This window comes from Macaca mulatta, chromosome 7 (genome assembly GCF_049350105.2).
Source record: "Macaca mulatta isolate MMU2019108-1 chromosome 7, T2T-MMU8v2.0, whole genome shotgun sequence".
Classification (NCBI taxonomy): domain Eukaryota; kingdom Metazoa; phylum Chordata; class Mammalia; order Primates; family Cercopithecidae; genus Macaca; species Macaca mulatta.
Genome location: NC_133412.1, coordinates 9921025 through 9931069, shown reverse-complemented (window position 1 = coordinate 9931069; position 10045 = coordinate 9921025).

Below are 10045 nucleotides of genomic sequence, written 5' to 3'. Positions count from 1 at the left end.
GATGGTGTGCACCTGTAATCCCAGCTACTCAGGAGACTCAGGCAGGAGAATTGCTTGAACCCTGGAGATCGAGGTTGCAGTGAGCTATCGCACCATTGCACTCCAGCCTGGGTGACAGAGTAAGACTCTGTCGCAAACAAAAAAGAAGGAGATTTCCAAATGCCATTTACCTTCTCTCAATGGGATGAGATTGGGTTCAGATATTTGCATCTTCACCATCAACAGAATGAATGAAATCGAACTCTTGGCCTCGTCATCTGATTGCCCAACACAGGCTGCATCAACAAGGACAGGAATAAAACTTTAACTGGGATGAAAGTCATAGAGGACTTAGAGAAGGAAGACATTCTGATTTGATATATTTCATTTAAATCAGATTCTTCTGCTTTACTGCTTTGCTAATAGGATTGTTCTGCAAGGATTTTTTTCACATATCTGGCTGGGACTTGGAGCGGGAAACTTCATTTTGAAGAACAACTGGAAAAAAAAATTCCTGCCCCCAAGTAAGCCAGCTTTGTTTCCTTACAGAGAAATGTGCATGAGGCTTTGCCTAGCACTTCTCATAAGCTACTGGCATTTTTTTGGCTTCCATTGAACCACCCCAGTTGCCTATATATAGCCCTGTCTTGTGTAAAGAATTTAAAAAGCATTAGAATGCAGAAATCAAAGAGACAATAAATTTAAAACCAATCTTATTGTCTGCAGCCTAAAGTGTTATTCAGATCAAAGGGGAGGGGACATCTGGCTTCTGGCTTGCTACAAAAGGCAGATCACGTTACCTACCAATTGCTGAATTCATCCACTCTCATTTTTGGGGTCTAGAGAACATGGCTTTTTCAGCTCCCACTGAGGCCTATTGGGTGAATCAGTCAAACCTCCTGACACTCTCAAAAAGAAACAAGCTCTACAGGATCACGTAAAAATGTACTGATGAGTTCGTTCCTTGCCTCTTTGGTCATCTGTGAGTCCTTCAAGAACCCAAAGCCATGGCCATGTTTTTGTCACATGGCCCAGTCTACCGACCCCTCCTGTATAGGCCCATTCCCCAAAGCTAGAACCTTCTGGTTTGCAAAGCTAACTTAGTTAAGGAGACACATCCGTGTTAGATTATTTGACTCTGTTTTTGCCCAAATCACAATTGGAGACTGAGTCACCAAATACGTCGTTGAAAACTTGTGTGCTTCCTTTCTCTCATTTTGGTTATAAAAACATAGATTTGTCTTACCATACATTTTTTCTAATGGAAGTTTTGAAAGCAAGGTCAATTGTGCTCTTCAACTAGGAATCTGCTTAATGTCTGTATAAATTCTACACATTGGCTGGGCACGGTGGCCTCTGCCTGTAATCCCAGCCCTTTGGAAGGCCAAGGTGGGTGGATCACCTGAGGTCAGGAGTTCGAGACCAGCCTGGCCAACGTGGTGAAACCCCATCTCTACTAAAAATACAAAAATTAGCCAGGCACCGTGGGAGGCGCCTGTAATCCCAGCTCCTTGGGAGGCTGAGGCAGGAGAATCACTTGAACCTGGAGGCAGAGATTGCAGTGAGCCGAGATTGCGCCATTGCACTCCAGCCTGGGTGACAGAGAAAGACTCTGTCTCAAAACAAACAAACAGACAAACAAAAATATAGACATGATTCAAGTGAAAGGCCTTTCTTAATATCCACAACAAGAAACAGTGCACATGGCTCTGACTTCATTTGTTCTAATGAACGAATCGCAAAAATGCAGGATGGGATTTTTTTTTTCAGACTGTTTCAGAGACAGCAATCAAAGAAGGAAGTGCCTCAATTAACAATATTTTCCAGTTACTCAGTACTTCCTCATTACAACCCTCTCCCCACTAATTCCTCACTCCAAAAAGTCTAGAAAGGAATGCAGACAATGGCAATATGGATTCTGTATTTGGAACATCACATAGAGCTCTTGGCAGCATTTTTTGACTACTGACATGGTTCACTCATTCTCCAATATAGTGGATAAGGTTCCTATTAAAGGGCTCCACAAATTGCTGTACTGCTCAGTCCCACGTGTATATTTCCCTTCCATTGCAATTTCCTTCTACTGATTTTGGTTCTCTACTTGCCTAGGGACCTTCTGGAAACCTACAAGACAAATCAAAATTTTCTCTTTAATTATTACTTCAGCCTTTTCCTCTCCTCACCTATTTTCACCCACCTTAATCTTTCAGGTAAAGCTTTCACTGCCAGCCAAAAGTTAAAAAGAGAAAACTCACCAAGAGATTTTGCATCATCCTAGGCTGATCATCTTCTCCAAAAGACATGATTCTCTTCCACAATCTTAATTCATTATTCACTAAGCATCCCATTTATTGCTGATGAAAGGCTTTCATTCACAAATAGAAGGAATCTCAGGTGAGAGGTAAAAATTAGTGAGGAGATCTTAATTTGATTGCAAGACATGTTTCAGGGTAGAAGAATATTTTAGAGTCTTCAATTCCTGGAGGGAGTTGGAATTGAGATTTTTCCATCTAGTATTTCATCACCACTAATGGCTCGTTACTTCTATTTTGAGAATAGTGTCCAGTTTCCCTTGAGTCATGGGTGAGAATTTGGTATAGATGTGGCATTCAGGTGTTAACAGTGTGTCTGGAAAGGAGGTGACTAGTTAAAATGGTTAAATAAAATACAAAAGAATAGACCAGCAGGGAATAAAATAGCTCTTCCAGTCTTCCTTCCAACAACTGGAATGCCAAGTTTTCAGTGTCAAGTATCAGGGTAAGAAATCCAAATAACATATTCTTTAACACCCACCTCTATTCTTCTCCCTTTTTCCTTGACAAACGGAGCCTGTCTCTGGAGCTCAGTGCCACATTCCACAAACTTTTCTGTATGCCTTCCTGCTCTCAAAAAAAGCCAGAAGTGGGGTTGTACAGATCCTCACTACTAACTCCTGAAAGAATAACTTAATGATTTTCCTAGTGAGGGTGTTAACATAAAATAACCTGTGGCTCTGAAAAGACTCAGGAATGCCCCCAACCAGGCTCTGCTCATTATATCTAGGTATTTATGGTAGATACAATAGCAAAAATGTTTTGTATTCCTCCATTAGAGAGCCTGGATTTTATTCTGACAGATATATAATTCTTCTCAGATTTCTAAAAAGTGGACCTTTTTTTCTACCCCTGCCCTCTTCCATCCTTCCATAAAGCGTAATCAATAAAGCCAAATTTTGGCAGAAGAGAAAGAAAGTGGAAAAGCAGAAATGAATGTCTAATAATTGAAAGCATCATGGACCCCATTATAGTTTATGGCCTTGTTCTAGGGGTCGGATGAGCACACTGTAAAGAATGTGGCACTAAATTTATTAGCATGGTTATCATCTTTCAGACAAGACATAAAGCTGAGGGGACCCACTTCTTCCATCACCTGCCATCACTATAGATCCCATGGCACCTTCTATAAGAAGAGTCGAGTTATCCTGGCCCACATCCAGATTCAACTATTTGATGACTTATATTTCCTTTGTAGTATGCCTGGGAGACATTATGGGCTCTTCTTCTTTGAAACTCTGTCACTACCATAAGCACAGCCAAAATGGCTCCAGCAAAGGGATGTAAGAGAAAAATTCTCACATCCTAGCATGTGGATCAAGTGAACAGATTGAGCAGTGTGGCCTGAAGTAGGAAGCTGAGCCTTGCCTGGTCTGACCCACTCCACCATGACTGCTCACGTCTATCAAAAATTCTAGATTGTGAATGGGCCACATCAATGCCATACAAATTATGGGTTTTCTGAACTCCACGCATTATATCCTTCTCTCAAAAAAGTTTTGAAAAGAAAAGAAAGGTAAGTTGTATTTTCTGACTTGCCCTTATTATCTTGAGACTTAATCCCCAAACATTCTAAAGTATTTAAAAGAAAGCAAATCACTCATGAGGTATTACGCAAATCATTTTATTTATATGATTTCAGCTTGCTTACCTCTAAAATAGTGGTCATTTAAATATCTATGTTGCCTTTCTCTCAAAAGTAATGAGAACCAAACAAAATGATGTATGTAAAAGTACATTTTGTTTTTATTTTAAAGCAATCTACATAATCAAGTTTTAAACAAGTAACAAAGCAGACAATGCTAGGGTTGGAGATTTGGAGAGGGAATGGGAGGAAATGGTAATGAATAGTGCAACAGCTCCTTCTGTAGCCCAGATCATTCATTTCTGTCTACAAACTGGAGCTCTGATCTGCTGGAAGATAAGTTATCTCTGCTATATGCTAAGGTCCTGCCTCTATAAAACCAGTTTGGGTGCTTGATTGTACAGATACAGGATAACACTGCACTGTTATCCTGCATCTGTACAATGTACAAAGAGAGTAACATTGTCTTGCTTGTATTAAATGATGATCTATCAATTCACTAGATTAAAAGCAATAAACAATAATATCTGAAACTTTCTTAACGACTCAGATGTAGATACTGATTAGGGCTCTTTGGCTGCAAGTGATAGAAACCCAATAGATAGAAGCTAAGCCAAAAATGGAATTTATCCATTCATGTAACTGAGAGTGTAATTTGAAAAAAAAAAAGCCACAGATTTTTGGGTGCTTCTCCATTCAAGAGGTGAAGCCCAAATACCCTCATCTTAGACGTGGGCAAACTTAGTGACTTGCTCTAACAAATAACATAAAGCAAGAGTAAAGGTTTGGAACTTTGGAGAGTAAGCCATGAAAGGCACTGTGCTGTCAAGGCTGTCAATCTTTTCTGTCTCTTGGATCAGTCACTCTAGAGGAAGTCAGTTACTAAGTCGTGAAGAGAGGGTCACATGGTAAGGAACTGAGGCCTCCATCCAACAGCCATGTGAGTACACCACATTGAAAGTGCATCTCCAGCCCCAGGCAAGCCTTTAGATAATTGCAGCCCACTACTGACACCTTGCCTACACACTCACCAGAGATTTTGACCCAGAACCACCCAGATTAGTCACTCCTTTATCTATATCAGAAATGCATGAGATAATACATACTTGTTGTTTTAAGCTACTAAATTTTAGCATAATTTGTTACCAAGCAATATATAAGTACTATAGGATACTTCAAAAGTTGGCTTGACTTCAGGCATGGCTCAATCCAAGAAAAAAATTCATCAAGATAGCCTCTTCCCTTTACAGCTCTGATTTTCTGTGTATAGAGGCTTCACTCTTCAGATAGTTTCATCCATATACCTGGGAAATGTGACTGCCAGCAGCTATTGGCCTACAGGCTTATTATAACTTGTCATCCTGGAGAAAGGAAAAAAATCTTTCTTCCAGCCTCCATATTCAAATCTTAAGGAATAATCTTATGGGCTTTGTTTGAGTTTAAAGTCCATTCCTAAAACCAATCCTGGAGGCCAAATGGAGTGGGCATTCTGATTTGCCGAAGTGGTCTCAGGTCACCCTTATGTCTTCTCTTCTACAGATTGCCTTTTCATTCAGTTGGTTGTTGGCTGTGCAGAAACATTTTAATTTGAGGTAGTCCCATTTGTCTATTTTTGTTTTTATTACCTGTGCTTTTGTTGTCATGTATATGAAATCATTGCCAAGGGCAATGTCATGAAACTTTCTCTTCTGTTTACTTCTAGGAGTTTTACTGGTTCAAGTCTTACATTTAAATAATCCATTTTGGGGCCGGGCGCGGTGGCTCAAGCCTGTAATCCCAGCACTTTGGGAGGCCGAGACGGGCGGATCACGAGGTCAGAAGATCGAGACCATCCTGGCTAACATGGTGAAACCCCGTCTCTACTAAAAAAATACAAAAAAATAGCCGGGCGCGGTGGCGGGCGCCTGTAGTTCCAGCTACTCGGGAGGCTGAGGCAGGAGAATGGCGTAAGCCCGGGAGGCGGAGCTTGCAGTGAGCTGAGATCCGGCCACTGCACTCCAGCCTGGGCCCCAGAGCGAGACTCCGTCTCAAAATAAATAAATAAATAAATAAATAAATAAATAATCCATTTTGAGTTCATTTTTGAGCATGGTATAAGATAGGGTCCAATTTCATTCTTTTGCCTGTGGATATTCCGTTTTCCCAACACCATTTGTTGAAGAGACTATCATTTCTCCCATTGAGTATGCTTGGCACCCTTACCAAATGTCAGTTGACTGTATATTCATGGATTTGTTGCTGAGCTCTCTATTCTGTTCTGTTGGTCTGTATGTTAGTCTTCATGCTGGTAACATAACTGTTCTGATTACTGTACCGTTGCAAGATATTTTGAAATCAGGAAGTATAATGCCTCCAGCTTTGTTCTTCTTTTTCAAGATTGATTTGTTTATTCATTGTCTTTTGTGGCTTCAGATGAATTTTAGAATTATTCTATTTCTGTAAATAAAACTGCCATTGGGATTTTTGATGGGGATTGCATTGAATCTATAGATCACTTTGGGTAATATGGGCATTTTAAGAATATTAAGTCTTACAACCCATGAATACACGATGACTAAATCATGAAGAAATACAAAGACTGGACAGACCTATGACTAGTATAAAGATTGAACCAGTAATCAAAAAGTTCTCAATAAAGAAAATCACAGGACCAGATCATTTCACTCGTGAATTCAACCAAACATTTAACAAAATTAATGCCAATTATTCTCAAACTCTTCCAAAAAATCAAAGAGAGAACACTTTCTAACTTCTTTTATGAAGCCAGAATTCCCTTTATACTAAAGCCAGCCAAAGACACCACAAGAAAAGAAAATTACAGCCCAATATCCTTGATGAATATATAGATGCAAAAATCCTCAACAAAATACTGGCAAACTGAATTTAACATTATATTAAAAGGATCAAACACTATGACCAAGTGGGATTTATCCCTCGGATGCAAGTACACTTCAAGATATGAAAATTAGTTAATGTGATAGTCCATTAACAGAATAAAGGATAAAAATTACATAATCATTTGATGAATGTAGAAAAAGTATTTGACAAAACTTAACACACTTTCCTGAGAAAAACACTCAATAAACTAAGAATAGAGGGAAAGTACCTCAACATAATAAAGGCCATATATTTTTTAAAAACCACAAGTAACATTATACTCAATAGTAGAAAATCTTTTTCTTTAAGACAAGGAACAAGGCATACATGCCCACTCTCATCACTCCTATTCAATTTAGTGCTGGAAGTCCCAGCTAAAGCAATTAAGCAAGAAAAATAAATAAAAGACGTTCACGTTGAAAACCAAGAGTGAAATTGTTGCTGTTTGCAGATGACATAATCTTATACATAGAAAACCCTAAAGATTCCATCAAAAAACTGTTAGAACTAATAAATTCAGTTAAGTTGCAGGATACGAAATCAAAAATCAATGGCATTTCTATACCAACAATGAACGATCTTAAATAAAAATTAGGAAAACAATGCTATTTACAATAGCACCAAAAAGAATAAAAGACCCTGGAATAAACTAAGAAAGTGAAAGGTCTGCATACTGAAGACTACAGTACTTTGATTTGTTACTGTTCCCCAATATCATAAAAACAAGGCTTAGATACTGTTTACTAAAGGATTTTATTATCTCCTATATTTATGGCTGAAATCATTTTCTCTGTTTTCCCCTTATTTGTCACTAAACAATGTAGCATGAATCTGTTGGAAAAGAGGTTCCTTGCCTTCCAGACTATTCATTTTAAATATGTCAATACTAACCCCTTAAGTATAGAAGTTTATTACTACACCACAGTGAATGAAAAACATTAAATGTGGAAAAGGCTTTTAAGTAGATATTTATTATTTTTGACACCTTGTATCTCTTTTCCTTACAACAATTTTGTTTAACTACTTTCCCCCTATTCCATATGGTGCCATCCAGTCTTCTTATCACCATGCCTTTCATCTCCTGTGTCCTTTCTAGGCATAGGGATAACATGATACCACATTGACAAATCAGAATGCTCATTCCATTTGGCCACCATGATTGATTTTAGAAATGAACTTGAAACTCAGACTAAGTCCATAAGCATTTTCCTTAAGACCTGAATATGGAGGCTGAAAGAAAGATATTTTTCTTTCTCTAGGATGACAAGTTATAATATGCCTGTAGGCTTTGAGATCACTTTTTTATGACCTTTGGGCTTCTTGGATCAGAATGTTCATTTTCTTCCCCTGATTTGGGAAGTTTTCAGCCGTTACTTCTTTTAATACGTTCTCAGTTCTTTTCTCTCTTTTCTTCTGTGATGCCAGTAATGAGTATATTGTTCAGCTTGATGGTGTCCCATAAGACCCTTGGGCTTTTTTCACTCTTTTTCATTTTAATTTCTCCTCTAACTGAATTATTTCCAATGACCTGTCTTCAAGTTCATTGATTCTTCTGATTAATCTAGTCTCTTGTTGATGTCCTGTCGTAAATTTTTTCAGTTCAGTTATTCTGTTCTTCAGTTCCATTTCTTTGTGGTATTTTTAAATATACTCTATCTCTTTGTCAAAATTCTTAGCTTTTTTCATGCATTGTTCTCTTGACTCTGGTGAGAATCTTTATGAGAGCTATTCTGGATTCTCTGTCAGGTAAATCACATAACTTTATTTCATTAGCTCAGTTTCCAGAGATTTATCTTGTTCTTTGGTTTGGAACATCTTTGTATGATTCTTCATTTTCCATGGCTCTTTGTGTTTGTGTCTGCACATTAGACAAAGCAGCCACCTGTCCTGGTCTTCACAGGTGGCCCTCAGAGGAGAAGACCCCCACCAATAAGTCTGCCCAGCAACTTTGGGGCCTTTAACAAATCATTCCTTCTCCAGGGAAAAGTAGGCAGCCATGATTTTTGGCCTCTCTGTGCTGAACCAGGAGTGAGGGAGTAGAGGGCAGGGTGCCATGTCATCTACTGGTCTAAACGTCTGTCTCTGTCCTTCCCCAGGTGGCTAGATTGTACCAATTCTGTCAGAGCTCCAAGGCTGACAAGATAGAAGCCAGTCCTCTGAGGAATCTCCTCAGAAAAGTTGGAGGTCCTAGATATGTGAACCAACTCCTCTCACCTGGGAGAAACTGAGTACTAGGGAGTCTCTTGCTGACTATATGGCACGGTGCTGGGGTTAGGGGTTCGGACAAGGTGGTATCTCAAATCTCTCTACCAGCTTTGGTGAGTCTGGTTTTTGCATTTGCTTGGAGTGCAGGAGTCCTTTAGTTTCTGGATTCCTCACAAAGGAATTTAGCCATGAATTTTTGCAGAGTAAGTGTGTTTGTAGATTAAAGAAGGATGCAGCATTTGCTAATACAACATCTTGCTGATGTCACCTGCCCCATTATCCAATTATTTTAAACTTCTGCTCAGTAAACTTGTTGGTGCCAGAGGAAGAAGCAAACGTTTATAATCCCCTAGGTGGTAATCACTATCAGGATTATAGAAAAAGGTTTAGGACTGCTGCCTTAATTCAGGTCTTATCTTTTCTCATTTAAACTGTTTGTAACCAGACTAAGGTGTTGAGTTTAGGAATGCACACTTCAGTGATGAAAGTATAGCTATAAACAAGGAGGTAATTGCTTTAAGCTTTAGGAGAATTATAACTATAGTGGTACAGGAAAAGATTAAAATTAAGTGAGGTATAAGGAGAGTTTCTGTGAAGCATGGAAAAATTTCTTCACCTAATGGGAATTACAAGGGTGTTTGCCTTACAACAATTCTTTCAGAGTAGCAGTTCTTTTGTAAATTCCTTAAGATTTCTATATACAATATTATGTCACCTGAAAATTGAAATTATTTTATTTCTTTTCTAATCTGGATGACTTCTTTTTCCTTTTTTTTTTTGCCTAATTGCCCTAGCTAGAACCTCCAGAACAATATTGAATAAAAATAGGGACAGCAGGCCGGGCGCAGTGGCTCATGCCTGTAATCCCAGCACTTTGGGAGACCGAGACGGGAGGATCACAAGGTCAGGAGATCAAGACCATCCTGGCTAACATGGCAAAAATTAGCCAGGCGTGGTACGGGCACCTGTAGTCCCAGCTACTCGGGAGGCTGAGGCAGGAGAATGGCATGAACCTGTGAGGCGGAGCTTGCAGTGAGCCAAGATCGTGCCACTGCTCTCCAGCCTGGGCAACAGAGAGAGGCTCTGT